Source organism: Corapipo altera, unplaced genomic scaffold (genome assembly GCF_003945725.1).
Source record: "Corapipo altera isolate COAL_440 unplaced genomic scaffold, ASM394572v1 67, whole genome shotgun sequence".
Lineage (NCBI taxonomy): Eukaryota > Metazoa > Chordata > Aves > Passeriformes > Pipridae > Corapipo > Corapipo altera.
This window is the reverse complement of record NW_020884906.1, coordinates 1,720,303-1,736,538: the sequence shown is the minus strand read 5'-3', so window position 1 is coordinate 1,736,538 and position 16,236 is coordinate 1,720,303. Positions and strand designations below refer to the sequence as shown.

The window sequence follows — 16,236 nt, the reverse complement described above, 5'->3', positions numbered from 1 at the left end:
AGTAGTTACTTTTTAATCCACCCCAGTTTCTTCTTCCCTTTCCCTGCACACTTCTCAGGGTGGGGTTTAATTCTGACATAGAACTTATATATTGATGTTCCCCCTTTGAGGCAGTGAATGTGAATCAGAAAACTGAGATTTAAAAAAAAGGAAAAGAGGAAAAGCCCCATATTGTAATAATGTAATACTTCTTTCTAAGTAGTATTTGGTGTATTTGCAAGAGTGACAGTAATGTTTCCAGAGGGATTTGGTGCTCAGTTCAGAGCCAGGGTATGGTTGTCTGTTAATGGAGAGGCTTATGCTGGGCTTCTGTAAAAAGGTGCCTGGTGCAGAAAGCCCCTCCACCGTGGTGTCCTGGGACCACATTGCCCTTTCTCCTCCCTGTGGAAACTTTCTGGATGGTCCTGTTGGTGCATGCAAGATGGATGAGTCACATCCTGAAAAGGGAAAACCAGAGCAGCTGGCAGTGCCTGAGGGGCAATCCCAGCCTGTGCCCCAGTTCCTGCCCGTCCCAGCACACCAGAGCTCCAGCAGCTCAGTGCCCTCAATTCAGGGTAATTGGGTGTGCTTGGGGGGTGGCTTTGCGTGGGGAGAGAGCCAAGTGGTGAAGATGCAGAGGAATGGCATCACACAAACAGCCTCAGAGGCTGCTGATGTGCCTGTGCCACAATGGAATTTGGTTTCTTAGTCCACAGCGGAGTTTCCTGGGAAAAGGTACAGGGAGTGCTTCCAATCAAAGGCATCCAAGTGAAGATCTGCACCCGGTGATGGCAACATGCACAGTTCTTCTCATCTGGAGAAGCAGCACATTGCTTTCCTAACACCTTAGTGCGAGGAGATACATTTCCAGGGATGGATCCAGTGCCTCTGAGTGTGTGTTTAGTTGGCAAATCAAAGGAAGCTCAGCTGAGAGAACTGCCTTGCAGTCTCAGCATGGGTCCGACGTGTGAAATGAGATCTGTGAAATTACTCCTCTTGCTAATTTGTCTCATTAGCAAGATGGGGGGCTGTATGTAATGCAGAGTGTTCCCTTCCTATTGTTCCACATGTTGGTGATAGAACAAGCAAAATTCCCTCTGCACAAGCAGTCCCTGAAGACAATTGTTCCGCTGGTGTTTCTCATCTTCACACCTCACTCCTGTATTTCTGCTTGGAGAAAGAACTGCTTGTCTCAGTGTAGAAAGTAGCAGGTCACAAAGCAACACTCAGTTGCTCTTTTGTCAGCGTTTCATCATGGGTTTCCTCCTCAAAGAACTTCCAAGTTTTAAAAACTCAAGAGGGATGTGCTGCTGTCCCTGCCCCTCTCCAGGGAAGCAAGGGCAGCCTGTGCACTTGCTGAGGTCAGGCTTTCTTGTCTCTTCCTTCCAGTGCTTTTCCTCTTTCCAGTTCCTGATTAAATGAAGCCATCCTGATAGAAAGGAATGCCACGTCCTCTCGGTGTGTCTGGTTTGTTTGTTTTTAAAAAAAGACTGTTGAACTTTTTGTCGTATTTCAGTAGCGCTTTAAAGAGGAAAATAAAAATTCGTGCAGCAGGCTTCATTATTTTGATCATGAGTATTTTCAAAGGGGTTTTTTTCTAATAAGAAATCCTACCATGTACATGATGTTTGATAGTGTTTGGTCATTAAAAATAAACTTTAACAGGAAGTTGAATTTTAGGAATTTCCTCTTACGGTGAAATAATAGGTTTTGCATTCCAAATAGCAGCAATTTCCCACTCCTCCTCAGGAGTTTTCACCCCAGCACATGTCCACTGGTCTGCAGCAAAACAGGAAGATGGGGAGGCAGAGAAGAGGAAGATGGAGATTTTTGATTGCTTTGAGACAGCGAGGTAGCATCCTAAAGGCTGTGATGATCTTTTTGGTTTGGACATTCAAAAATGAGCAGAACAAGAAGTTTTGCATGATGCACTGTAGGCCTCCCCCTGCTAAGCTGCACTGCTCTGTGCAGACACACAGCCCTGTCTGCACTCCTGACCCTCTCTCTCCCTCTTGGCTGCCCATTGCCCCAAGCTCATCCCCGCTGCTCCCAGCTCTGCTCCCTGGTTCTCCTTTCTCAAACCCTTTGAGAAATGAAGGGTCTGATGAACATCAGAGGTGTGTCACCAACTGCTGTGGATGAAGCCCTGTTATCCAGTGTCAGTGGAACAGGAGTCTGATGGAGTGCCCTGGAGTTGTCATGTGTGTAGGAAGCTCATGGTCTGGGGGACGGGGAACATTTACCCGATGAATCCTGGAAAGAGAAATGAAGAAAGCAGCAAATATAACATTAAGTTTAAGCATGTTTGACTGTGAAACCACTAAGGAACTTATCTCAAGTTTATTTGTAAGCATAACCTGAGCCAGGTGTTTCTGGGCTAACATTTTATGCATTGATATCTATATGGATGAGCATCCTCTGCTCGCTGCCCTTGCCTGGCTCTGGGCCTTGTTTACTGTTGAATGTGAAGTGCTGGTGAGAACCAGTCCAGCTGGGGATTTGTTTTCCTGCTGGTTGGACTGGTATTTGCAAACATTCAAGGATTAGCAGCGTTGAGATTTGCAGAGCTTTGCTCTCCAGAGGGGAAAACTGCTGCCTTGGACCTACAGCACACCGGTGAAGTGCTTAAGCACTGGCTGGGGCAGGATCCTCGCTGTCAGGGCAGTGTTAAAACAAGATACTTAAACCCTTCTAAAGCTGCTGATTACTGAACAGAAACCTGAGCTCAAGAAACCTATTAGTATGCTAAACCAGACTTGTTTTCTCCCTTAATTTTAACGCGAATAACTTTGTTTTAAATTGGTGCAGGTAAGAATTGGGAAAAGATTTCTGAGAGAGGTTTTTTTCTTCCTTGCTGTTAGAATAACCTCATTTCAGGCCCCGCTGTGAGACTTTGTGGCAGCTCCTTTTCGTTGGAAGGTTGCCCCAGGTGACTTATGGTTCATGCACTCTTGTAAGCGTTATTAATTTGTGAGGTTTCAGTGGTTAGGCTGAGCTGCTAAGTGGGCTCTGAGCAGATAATGAGGTCAAGCAGGGAAGAGAGGGAAGAGTCCTGCGTGTTCCCACTTGCCATTTGTACCCGGGTTGCACGTTTTATGGAGATTTTGTCCTAAAAGCAAAGTTCCTGTAAAGTCATGATTTTGCAGAGGTGTTTTACAGTACTTGTCCAAACCTGAAAACAAACCTAGTTGTTCATGCTCAGCGGGGCTGCTGTTGGCATCGCTGCTGTCACGCTGAAAGGCAAATGTGCTGGTGTTTGTTTTGGATCATTTTGTGCTGCATTAGAATGAAGAAACTACTAAAATGCTGATCCTTGTTCTCCGGGGGGGTTTGCAAGGTAAGTTGCACCATTAATAAGGTGGAAGAGCACAGCTTAGGACATTTTATAAAGAAAGTAGGTTATGAAGCATAGGAGGGTGCAAAACTGGCTGTAGAAGGAGCATTATTGTCACATATTTAGTACCTGGAAAGCCTCAAATACAAAAGCTGAATTAGTTTTCAAACAACTGTCTTTTATATTTCACTCTAATTAGCTCCCTGACTTGAATCATATAATAATCTTCATATTATATCACAGAGGTCCAAGGTTACACAAGGATCACTTCTGGGATTTGATTTATCCATTACATTCACCCTGAAAGTTTCAAATACAGTCATTCAGCATATCTAAGGTGGAAGGTAGCTATAAGTATCTCATGAGAGGCCCACTTTTTGCATTTTGAGGCGGGTGCATGACCCTACACCCTTCAGACTTGACAGGAGTGGAGCCTTCAGTGGATGTTAAGTCAAACCAAGAGTTTAAGGAAAGTCCCTCTGTTTCTGGCAGTGTCCCAGCGGTCCTGGCCAGTGAAGCTTTTTGTTGAGCATTGAATTCTTGCAGAAGTTACTCTGCAGTTTAACTTCCAAGCAGTAATTTCAGTGGGACTACTGATGGTGTATAAAGTGAAGTGCTGATGTAAGATCAAGATCGTCTTTAAATCTACTCCCTGCAGATCCAGATACAAAATGGAGTACCCTGCAGAAGGGAACTGGCAGTGCTGGCTTTGGTCTACAGCCAGCTGCTCGTTCACAGATGAATCAGGAGATACTTCAAGAGACCAGGTCTTGAAAGAATCTCTCTTTATTTCTGGAGGCATGATATGATTTTAAGCAGCTGTCTTATTGACCCAAACAAGCAGAACTTCGTTTTCTAACAGAGGGATGAGAACATGCCTGTTCAGTAATTCTGCAGCTGGCAAACGTTTCTGTGCTGTGCAGAGCCTGGTGGGTGAAGGTGACCGTGGCAGTCATGAGATGTTTTCTGTAACAGCGAACTGAGGTTTCAAAATGCGCATTTACGCTCCCTGGACGCTGATTTTTTCAGCACTTAGGGTTTCATTAACGTTGTAGTGGTATCTTCAGTTGGATTTGATTTGCATACAGAATAGAAGACTTGCTTAAAAAACGGTGCAAGGCTGAGTCTTCTGTTGCTTTTTGGCTGATGGATGTTTCCTCCTGAGCTGCCCAGAGCAGAGCTGCCCTCAGCTGCAGCTCGGTGAGCAGCACAGGAATGTGCTGCTTCACTTGTCATTATCTTCTTTCAGAGAGGGGATTAGCACTATGGCATCCTCCTGCTCTTTAAGTGCAGCACAGAAAGGGATATAACGTGGAGTAACTGCGCCACATTGAGACTGTGGGTCTTTTCCAACACCTGCCCTGGGTGATGGTGTGATTTGGGTTTTTAAAACATGAATGAGTCCACACTGGCAGACAGGGCCCTGCCTGGGTGTGAGAGCTGAGGGGGTTATGGGGACGCTGAGGAGGTGTTGAAAGTGGAAAGAAGCTGTTCAGGTTTGGTGTGGTTGGAAATGTTGAGTGTTGGAGACACTGAGGGATGCTCAGCTCAGAGCAGGGAGGTCACAGGGAGCTGTGCAGCAGCCCCTGCAGTGCCAGGGCAGGTAAATGGCACTGAGGTGGCTCCATAGTGCACAAAGCAGTGCTGGGCAAGGGCTCACCTGTGTGGAAAGGAAAGAGAGAGCACAGAGGAGCAGAATATGTTCCAAAACCACTGTGGTTAAGGGCATACAATGTGGGTCTTCAGCTCAAAACAATGCTCTGCTTGTGGACAGGCTGGTGCTGGCCTTGAGTGGCCAGGGAGGATGCAGAGGAGGACAAACCTTTGGGATGGCAGCACTGTGTGAGCAGTGCATGGTGCTCTGAGCTAACTTTGGAGTCATCCTTTTGGATTTACAGGGCATACAAGAGAGACAGTGCAGCTCTCTTGCTTTCCTAGGCAAGGCACAAATGTGTCTCTTCTACCACAAGTGGTGGTTCAAGTGCCCCATTGAGCCTTGGGAGGAATGGAGCTCTCCCCTCTCAACCCCTCTGGGAAGAGCCTGGAGAATCATTTGTTCCTTATAAACATGTCCTTGGATCTGGGCATCTGAGTGTGTGAGAACATTTGTGCTTTGTTTTGCTCAGGAACCTGCTTGAATAGAGTGGGAGAGGTTGATAATAAATAAATAAATGTATAAAAAATACTTCACCCTGGAAAACCTGTTAATGTCAGTGTTATTTATAGGTGGTGTATCAGAACCCCCCCCAAGGGGTGGGAGCTGATGACACTGAGCAAATTGCAGCCTATTGCAGGGGGTTTTTTTCTTGTTTACATGAACTACTGATGCCTAGAAAATAGAGGAGAAAGCTGAGCTGTCACCAGCTGAAGTCACAGTGCTTGTTAATATCAGGGTTTGGGTATCAAAGCTTGTATCACCAAAGTAAAAATGTGGAAACCTTGTTCTGTTTGCCTCATTTGTTGGCTCTTGCCAAATGTTAGTCATAGGCTACAACAGCAGTAAAATCAGCTCCTTCCTTCTGAAAGTATAACCACTTGCTATAACCTCATAAGTTTTAATTAAAAAGAACATGTAATGATTTTGGGATTGAATCCAATTTCACATGCTGTTTAAATTAAGAAATAAAATTGTTTCCATCAGGCTTCTAGTTCAAGGTTTGTAACTGCAGGATCATTTCCTTTTTCATCAGTTTCTGAGTTTTAAAATGGCTTATGAACTTTAGTGAAATCATTTAGAAATGGATTTCATGCAGAATAGTTAATAAATGGATAGCACAACCGTGTAGTGAAATGAATCTTGTTTGCATCTCAAGCAGCACAAATTTAAATAAAATGCAGGGCTTTGCATAACAGCATTTGTTTTTAATGTTGGCAGTATTTTTCAAGCCACCTCCAGTGTCCTTCATTTTTCACCAGGATATCTTTGGCAGCAAGGAGGATTTTCAGGGGCTGATTCAAGGTACATAATTGGAGCAGTGAGACTACACACACAAAGTGTCAGTTAATGGATGAGGCTCATTTAATTGTAGGCTCCTCAGAAATAACCCAAGAAACACTTCACTGGTAGCTAATGCAGAGGTGTAATTAGACTTCTACACAAGTGTAATTAGGCTGATTGCATAGAAAGGAAGAGAGTTCATAAGGTTTTTCAAATGTGTGCAGAGTCGTTTTGTCTCAGCTGTCTTGTCCATAAGCTTCTGCTGTATTTGTGTTGGACTTAAATAAATAAGCACATTGCTCTTTAGCTGGCAGTTACCTGTAATCTTCTGTCCTCCCAAAGTGGGTTTTTTCTTGTTGGTTGTTTGTTTTTAAGTAAAGCTCAATTGCAGCCGTGCAGGAGCCGAGGTGAGGCTGTGCCCACATTCAGCTGTGGGCCTTGAAAACAAGGGAGGGAAGAAAAAAAATCTTCTTTTTTGAGAAATGGTGTCTAGGATTTTTCTATATTTGTTTAAGCAGTGGTAAAGGAAAGGAAAATGTTTGCAGTAATCAATACTTGTTGCCAGTTGTGAGCACGTAGAAACCCAGAGGAAATGCAGCTCTGAATTAGGAGAATAAAATACAGGGCTATTTCAAGCAGCATCTGACCAGGGAAATGATTTCTGCCATAAAAGCAAATGTGCTGCACAGGTGAGAGACACTGAGGGGATGCTGTGGATTTCCTAGTGTCAGGATGAATCAAAAAGTAAAAAGCCTTCCAACTGTCCTGTGTGTTCCTTGGATTCTGCACAACTGGTGGATGGAGGTAAACTGGCAACGTCAAGTGCTTGTACTCTGATATTTTAATGAACCATGGGCTGTGTCCCCACTCCTGCTCCCAGCATCCCAGTGCATGGCCAAGAACCCCTCTGCCTCAGGGGCAGAGCTGGTTTTAATCTTGGCTTTGGAGACGTTGAACTAGAGATCAGTAAATTAGTGACTTTCTAGATCAGCTGTGGATCAGTTCATCCCTGCTTCAAGTTACTTACTTTGCTGTTGGGAACAGAGTTAGGAGAAGTTTCAGCATCATTTTGCTGGGTATGTTCTTGTGTAAGTAAATAACATATATGAAAAATGAGTCTCAAAGAAGTATTTTAAGTTTGCTGATTTATGTTTCCACGCTAGGGTATCTCTGAATGCTTTTGTGGAGTAAATCCCAGCATATGGCTCCAAGTTGATTATGAAATACAGACGTTTCTGTGTGGGTATCTGGCTCCATTCTTCTCCCTGCTTGGTAATGGCCATAACTGTTCTGTCTGACAGCTGTGCAGTGACTGTACAAAACGAGATGGTGGAGCTGGTCCAGCTCCCAGAGTGCCAGCATCTGCACTCCTTGGCTCCAGTTTGCTTTTGGCAGTGCTGACTGAGAAACCAGTGATTCATTCAGCAGAGAGAATGAAGCTGAAGTCTGACCCTTAGAGGAGCTGCTGCTGGGTCAGTGCAGAGGCACACTGGTGTATTTAGGAAAGTTCACACCTTCACATCTCCTACTGTGTTCTTCTGTGTGTAAATACAACTTCAGCATCCTGGAGCATCTGTGCAAGAGCAGGGCCGGTTTCTCTGAAACCCCTGGATGCAGTGGTGTCCTGTACCACAGTGGAATGGCCTGTGGGGTTGGTCACCTCTAGTACAGGCTTTGCCTTTGCTGCAGAAACAGAGAAAGAGGGAAGAGTTCCCATAATCAAAATGAGAGGACAAGGTAACCAGATTTCAGTAAGTCACGTGCAGTGGGGAGGTGGTAACAAGAAATACATGGGATGGAAAGGACAGAAGAGGAGAAGGAAACTTCCTGTTCTCTCATGTTGCTTAATTTGGATTATGTTCTTGTTGCTGTCTCCTGCTAGTCCAGCTTGCTCCTATGTGACCCTTGATTCCCAGTCTTTCCCTTCTCTGCTTGCATTTTTATTTTTGGTTACCTTGGGTTGTACTGAGGGATGAAAGGACATCACCTGTGCTTTGATACTGAATAGCATTCAAGCCATGTGGGGTCAAAAAACGAAGCTAGGGGCATTACAGCAAGGGTAAATATTTATTTCCTGTCCTGAATTGGTCACATTTCTTAAGCAGATGATTCTCGACTGAATCCTTAACTTTGGTGTTTTTTTGGAGGGCTTTTGCCTCCCAATTCAAGGGAAGGAATATGGAAGGGTGATGCCCTGAGCTGCTGTTACAGGCTGGCACCCTTGAACTACCTTTAGCTGAGGCCCTTGAGCCCAGTGCAGCTTATTGTGTAGGTTTGTTAAGTGGTAGCATTTATTATCTGCCAGGTGCTGGTAAGTTGTGTGATTACAGCAGCGTGTTTGTCTTTGCCCTCTAGCTCAGATGGCTCTTGTGGGCCTCGAGAAGTGAAGAAACACCATCTGGCTGCTGCTGCAGGATGCTGGGAGATTTCCATCCTTCAGTTCTTTAGAGCTGGAGTCTTTTTTTTTTATTTTTTTTTCTATTTTTTTTTTAATTTTTTTTTACATTTTAGAAAGCCTAGGGACACTTCCAGCTCTGTTTTTCCCCTTGTTTCTTTCTGAGCTGAAGAATGTCTCCTACCCTCTTATTTACAGCCACTTGCTCCAGGCAGGCGTTGTCAGAGAGCATTCAGTGTTCCGAGCTGACACAGCTTTTCAGGGTTACTGCCTCCCTGCTCTCCTGGCAATTCCAGGGAGAGGATCCTGGTGGTAGCTCAGTGAAATGCCTGACAGAGAATTGTTTCTTCTGGTGTTCTGTGGCTGATCAAAGATGGGGTGGTTCTGTAATTTCCCACACAGAGCTCGTAGGTTTGTTGTCAAGAAGAAAAGCCCGTCTTCGACGAGGCGTGTGTATGTCAAATGAAAAGTTTTACAGTAGCAACTCAAATCTGACTGGGCTTTTGGGTTTAAGTTCGTATTTATACAAAGAGGGAGAGAAATAGGTGTGATGGTTATTACCATGCAGAGCTAAAGGTAGCAGGGAGTCAGCTGGGGGGGCAGCAGTATTTTGAGCAGGTCGATTCTCATCCCTCTACCTGCTCTGCAGCTGCATAAAAATGTTTTTTATAAAATATCTATTCTCACTCTAACGAGGTATTCCTCCTTCTGTATCAGCTGTGTAATAAAAGGCAGGGTAACTACTCAAAGCAGATAAATGGGGGAATTGCTCAGGACCCAGACTGAGGGTGAGCTCTGTGGGTGGGAAGTGTTTGTGCCTCTGTGCGTGTAACAGTGGCTGCAAAAACCACCTTCCTGGCTTGTTTTTCCCCATTTATCCTCCAGTGGGGAAAAACAGGATATTATTTTCCCTTGAAAAATACCAAGTGTTGGAGGCCTCACCCATCTGCCAGTGTTAGAGGCTCTTAGTGGCACAGTGTGAAGACACTGTGTGAGGCACAGCTCGTGCAGCCCTGAGCGGGAAGTGTCTGTGGCTCTGCCTTCGGGCTCCTCTGGGATGAGGGTTAAAGCTGGCTTGGGGGAACCACAAATCTGGTTTTTTGCAGCTTCTGAGATTTCAAAGTTTGTTCTGGGTCAGTGTCGCAACAAAAGGAAAAGCTTTTGGATGTTGTCTGCAGCATAAGCATGTGTTGAAACACCTCCTTTTGGGCAGCCAGGGTGAGGAGCAGCCAAGTTGCTGCCAGAGGAAAAATGGCTGGAGACAGCTCTGGGCTGGAATTGTATTTTATTTGTCTGGCCTTTTTCTTTAGCGTAGGTTTCTTGTCACCAGAGAAACATTCTTGTTTCGTTGGCCAAAAATAGCCACCTGACAGCCACCTCCAGGAAGAGTTTGCTCCTTAATGCTGCATGGGGGGCACTTACTGCAGATACTTTTGGAGCAGGGTTTTATACAGGCACTGAGCTGACACTGCTCAAAGCAGCACTTCTGCCTCTTTCCAGCTGGCTTTCTTCCTAATGCCCACTGCTCCCTCGTGGCAGGACAGCTCTGGGTTAGGATCAGAGTCCGACTGTGTTTTTTATTGGTGGTTTGGTTTTGGTTTGTATTTGTCTTCCATATATTGGGAGTTTTTCAGCCTTGCTGGTTTCCTGATGTGCACCATCACTTTTGCTGAGGTGCAGGAGCAGCAGTGACCTGGGGAAGGTTCCACATTTCTGACCTCTGTGTGGGTTTGTGTCGTTTTGAAGTATATGTGAAATTATGTCCCTAACGTTGCAGTACATGCCAATATTTTACACTCATTAACCTCCTGAAGTTGAGAGATTATTGGTATGAATAAGTCCTGGCAGGATAGAGGATTTAGAGGAGAAGAGGATAAATTATATTGAATAAAATGATATGTATCTCTCTCTCCAACCAGCAAGCCCCAGTATCCTGCTCAAAGCTGCCTTATCCAACAGCAAGGGTTTACAAGAGCTAAAACAATCATAGCTGCAGTGTGTGATTGCAGGTTTGTGATATGGGGATTTAGTTGAGCAATACTCTTTCACTGTGGACAAAACCACCTGCACTTTTAACAGCACATTAAAGAGTTTTTAGTTCTCAGGCAGTACAAGCTATGACAAGTCGTGATTTCTTCAATTAAAATCAATAGCGATGCAAGCTAAATAAAAGATTTAACAACAGGTGGGTGGTTTAACTGGTAAATTGATTTCCTTTGGGTACAGGTGAATGTGCATGACAGTACCTCCGTCATTAAATAATTTCTGTGGTGAGAGACACAATCAGCTTTATTAATGTGACTGTTCTTGTAGGCTTGTAACATAAATCAGTGCCTGCCAGAAAACATCACCTAACTGGTTAGAGAGGTGTCAAAGCAATATATTAGAGAGCAGTTTACTAATCTTTGCAAAGTGGATTAAAAAGTACGTTGGCTGGAGAGTAAATGTTCATACTGTCCTTTTCAGAGTAAAATCAAAATAAAGTTTACACAACCTTAAGGAAAAAAAAATCTGCAGGATTTACATCTCCCTGCATTGGTGCTACTGTGGCTTGAAAACAAGATTGTATTGTTTTAGTGGCACAACTGAACAAAGTTCTGGATACTTCGCATTTGGTAATTGTTTCCAACTGTGGAAAGATCACAAAGTGACTGGGATATTGAGAATCAAGCTGGTTAATATTACACCAGAAGTGATAAGATATGAAACTGAAAAGTCCCTGAGTCTTTACCTTCCTTATCTCTTATCGCTCTCCTTAATAATTATAGTTTTAGATTAAGTAACCTCTCATATCATAAAATAATATATGGTTTATTGGTGCACGATACAATTTTGCTTCCTATTGTCATTTATTGAGCTTTCAAAAAAGTCAAAGGTCAAGGCTTTGGGTTTTTGTTTTTTTTGTCCCTTGTAGCAAGTGATTTCAGTTAACAAATAAGAATGTTGCTACTTAAAAGATACTGATTTCTACTTCCCTGATCAAGGTTTAGAAGAGAATAAACCAGAGCAGAGAACTTTAAATCTAACAGCCAGGATTAGAAGGCAGACACATTTTATTCAGGTTGCTGTGCCTTTCACTGTGTCTTTAGGGACTCATTCCTCATCTCTGCAAAATGGAAAGACACCTTGACCACGTGCTTTCCTTACTGTGGCTCTGCTAGTTAAACATTTTTTAAAGATTTAGGGGATGTCCTCAGTGTTAATAATGTTAATGATTAACCTGCCTCTCTAGCTGTCCTATACTGTAGATTTCACTTCTTTGATTTTATGTTTTTCTTTCCTTGTTCATCTTCTCGAGTTTCACCTTTTCTTGTTCTCATCGTAGCCAAGAACAAACTTCCACTGGCTGTGGTGGCCCGTGCAGGGTTGTGTCAGCCCAAATAATCCCAGACTGATGCTGTGGGAACTTCAGCCAGACTGTGCCTGTGCAAGATGGGCTTCCTGTGGCAGGCAGGGAAGACAGAGCTGGGGAGTTGTGGCTGCCTGTAGCTGAAGGCAGGAGGTAGGAGGGAAATGGGTCTGGTCCTGCCTTCCTCTTCAGTTGCTCTGTTGTGTGGGTGCAGCCAGCACGTTCTGACTGCTTGGTATCAGTTTGGTGGGGTGCTGGAAGGTAGAAGTACTTTGATTTATATATTTATTTATTTATTTATTTATTTACTATTTTTATTTTCCAACTTGTTTTGGTGGGGTAGTAGTAGTTGTTGTATACAATGCTGTGCTGTTACTGAGAAACACTCCAGTTACCTCGCTGGAACGTGAAAATACACTGCAAATTCCTTTAATTGCTTAGAGCCAGGTTTTTGCACACAGCAGATCTCCACCTGAAGGAGAAGCTTGAAGTGCTCAATGACAACAGCCTCATGCTCCAATGGGAGATTCTGCACTGTAGTAATATGCATAGAAAAAGGATCCTTCATTTTTAACAACATTGGTTAAGTCCGTCTTTCTCACCTGGCATCTGCTGAGTGCAAACATCAGCCCTGTTTTTTCTTCCCAGGTGTCCTGCCCATTACTGAGCACCAGACAAGTGTTTTTAATGCCTGGGGAAATGTTCCTCCTCAAATTGAAGCAGATACTGCTTAGTTTCCTTTGCAGTCTTTCCGAATTCCCCTGTGGAAGCTGTTCCTCCCTCTCCCTGTGCTTGGGGCTCTCAGGGGGCTGTTCTCTGGCTGAGCTCCTGATGCAGCACTCGGGCAGTCTGGTGGTGGGAGAGGGTGTGGACACAGCACATCTGTCTGCTATGGACTGGGGAACAACTCACCTCACACTGCAGGACCTGCCTGGAGTGGGAAGAGTTTGGCTTGTGTTGGCTGCAGCTCATGTTGAGCTGCTTGATTCCAGTCTCACAATAAAGTGTAATAAAGCTTCCTTGCTGAAATACCGGTTCTGTGACATTGCCTGGTGAATGGAAATGAACCAGTTGCCATCCTCCTCTTGGGGGGAAAAAAAAAAGAAAATTTTAGCCTCCCTGTAATTAAGGTTTTACTCCGAAGGAATGAAATAGAAACCATACTTCCAAATCCGCTCTCAATTTGTGAATCACATCAGTATTGATCAAAAATTGTTGTGTGGTACAAAGCGTCGAGCAGGGGTTTGGGATGATGAGTGTGGTGTCTGATCCTCTGAATACAAAAAATTGGTGTTAATGAATACATTTCTGGAGCCTGTGGAGTTAAGATCACAAACAGGAGCAGGAGTTCTGAGTCTCAGCTGTTCTAACATGCAGCAGATGGTTAACTTGCCTTCTAAATCTTTGCACAAATTGAGTGAATTCTCAGGACTGCCCATGATCTTTCAACCCACTCCCAATTTTTTTTGCGCACCAGGAAGAGAATAATAATTTGCAAATCAGATCTAGGCTGTGGAAAAGGAAGGATTTTGCAACAGTGAGAAAGCATGAGTCAGAAACAAGACCTCTTGCAGCCTTTTGCCTACTGCAGGTTGGTTTGCTGGAAGCTGGAAATCCTGTCCTTGAGGCAGCAGTGAAGTGAACTGTTTAATGCCTGTTCTCTGATAGTCTCAGATGAAGTGCTGTATAGAAGTGCTTAGTCTTGACATTCTTCAAATTATCTCAGCAACACTATGAGAAATAATGTTATTGTAAGTTATCCTCTTTTGTAGTATCAGTACTACCTTCAGTTTCTCTGAAATTTCTTGTTCTCTAGTCTCTCACAGAATCTGAGTTTTGCTTCAGCATTTCTCATGCATTTTCTTTTATTTCCTTCATGACGAATTCAATTTGCTGCAGCAAAATAATCTTAGTACTGAAATAATAGATATATTAAAGTATGAATTACCTTGGTGGCAATAAAGAACAGGTTTTTATTGCTTGCTTATCAAGGAGGGTTTGTGTTTATGAGTTCTCTGAGTAGTAAGTGCGTTACATTAGGACTAAATTTAACCTGGCTTGGTAAGAACAGCAGACACAGGTAATCTGAGAAGACAGGACAGATTTATGAACAATATGACAATGGCAACGATGCTTAAAAAAATAATAAATTGTACGTGCTGTAATTTTTTTTCTTGGCAAAGAAGTTGTCAGTGGTATTGAAAAAAATAGATGAGTAGCAATTTTTAAAGATTTTAATGAAAAAAAAAAATCCACAACCAAACCAGCTAACAGCTAACCAAAAAGAAAGCTTTTCTAAATGGAGGGTATTCCTAGTCATGCAAGGAGGAGCTCAGGCTGCAGCACGGGAAGGAGGTGTGGTACCAGGAAGCTGAGGTGGCAGGATGCTCCTCAGGGCAGAGCTGTTATCCTATGCAGTGTTTTCAGCAGCCCCCAGATTTTTGGGGCTTGTTTACAAGGAGGAAATGAACCAAAAGAGCTTCACCCCGTGGCTCTCTCAGCAGTTTACCTCAATTCAGTGTAATAACGTGAGCTGGGAAAGGCTCCTTATCTGAAAGGAATATCACACATATAGATTCCTAGTCTGCTGCAGTTTGGAGTCATTGCCATCTGTGGTAGGCTGTAAGAATTGTGAGCAGCAGTGGCCAAATTGCATTTTGGGCTTAGCAAAGCCCTGGAGAAGGGTGTATGTTGGCAACATGGCAGCAGAATCGTGGGAAGATGTCTTTTCAGCTTGTAAGAAAAATATTGTGCTGATTGCTTTTGGTGATGGCACAGAGAAAAGTGAGTTTGATGCTCTCAAAACCTTGTGAATATCACTGCAGCAATTTGAATAATACTGATTAAAATCTGTCTCAAGTACAAATGAATGTCTCTTGTTCCACACTGTACAAGTCAGCAAAATCAAGTGTTGTCAGGAGCAGATTATAGACCCCAAATGTTTTATTCTTAGATCTTGTAAAAAGTAGAGGAAAAGAACAGGCCACTTTACAGGCCAATTCCATTTTTCAGGTTAATTTACATCAGATGAGGTAGATCTAGACCTAACATTTTCAGACAGCTCCTGATGAGAGGCAGGCATAAGGGAATGCGAGTTGTGTTCTGTTTTGTTACGCCGTGTTTGTTTTCATCTGTTAATTGGGATAACCAAAGCAGCAGCAGCAGCAGCAGCAGCAGTGGTCTCCACGTGACTCCAGTGGCTGTGCAAACATCCCTGCCAGCCCCTGGCAGAGGTGCTGCCTCACTCCTGGTGCCTCACGATCTCGGTGTTGTGGCTGCAGAGCAGGGGCAGGGACGGGCAGTCCCCACTGCCACGTTGGGCATTGATCTGTGCAGGGCAGTGGCACCTCTGGGGGCCCCCGATGGCAAAAGCTGGGGCAATGCACTGTTTGTCCAGCTCAGCACAACTTCTGATCGGGATCATTCCCACGTGCCTTGCTCTAAAGGTTGGCTTTTGCTTTCAAGGGCAGGCAAGGAGGAAGCAAATCTACAAAGCCTGAGCAACGTGGCTTTAATTGAAGTTGTACATCTTGATGGAGCAGAGGTAAAAAGGAGGAGACCATATGGTGTAACCTTTATTTTTGTTAAGGTCCCTGATAAGCCATTGATTTGATAAGAAATACTGCTCCATTGGCTGAGCTCACAGGGTGCAGTTGTTCTCTGATAAGCATGTGTTTACTGTCTGCCATAAATGCCTGAAGTGACAGTTTATGGCAGGTTGGATTGGATATTTTAAATGCTGAGTGGATGGATCATAACTGTGCTTTCACAGGCGAGTCTGCTGTGCACTCCTCTTGGTTGAAGGAACTGTAATGTCCATTTGTTCTTGGAGCAGAGCAGTTGCACCCAGGGTAATGCACAATCTGTGCAAACATTATACAGTAGAAACCCCTTTGAATACAACATCCAGCCCAAAAAACCTCTCAAAAAAGCCAGGAAGGAGAAACACAAAGATAATGCATATTTTAATACACAGAGATAATGCATATTTTAATACAAACTGCATGCCTTTTAGAACTAGATGGTTACTTTCTTCCTTCATGTTACACACTCATGCTGTCTGGATCTTGATGTCACCTCCTTTAGAGCAATATTCATACACATCAAGATTTTCATACCCAGTAAATCAGTTAACAACTGATAGGTTTCCATGGTGCCAGAGACCCAGTGCTGTTCCAACAGGAGGTATTCAGGGATGAAAAAATTATTGGTCTTCAGACTCTTAAGAGAAGGGAAATAAC

General features: G+C 43.8%; 1 protein-coding gene across 19 annotated transcripts in view; it reads left to right on the top strand.

The window, feature by feature from the left end:
* Nucleotides 1-16,236, top strand: part of FBRSL1 (fibrosin like 1) — a 508,705-nt gene that overhangs the window by 166,630 nt on the left and 325,839 nt on the right. Inside the window, exon 1 of one of the 19 annotated variants that reach the window (XM_027652127.1) lies at nt 11,930-12,148. The exons of the other annotated variants lie outside the window; for them this stretch is intronic. The gene's annotated coding sequence lies outside the window, so the exon portion shown is untranslated. Of the gene's footprint in view, nt 1-11,929; nt 12,149-16,236 lie in introns of those variants that run through there. 19 annotated transcript variants of the gene reach the window in all.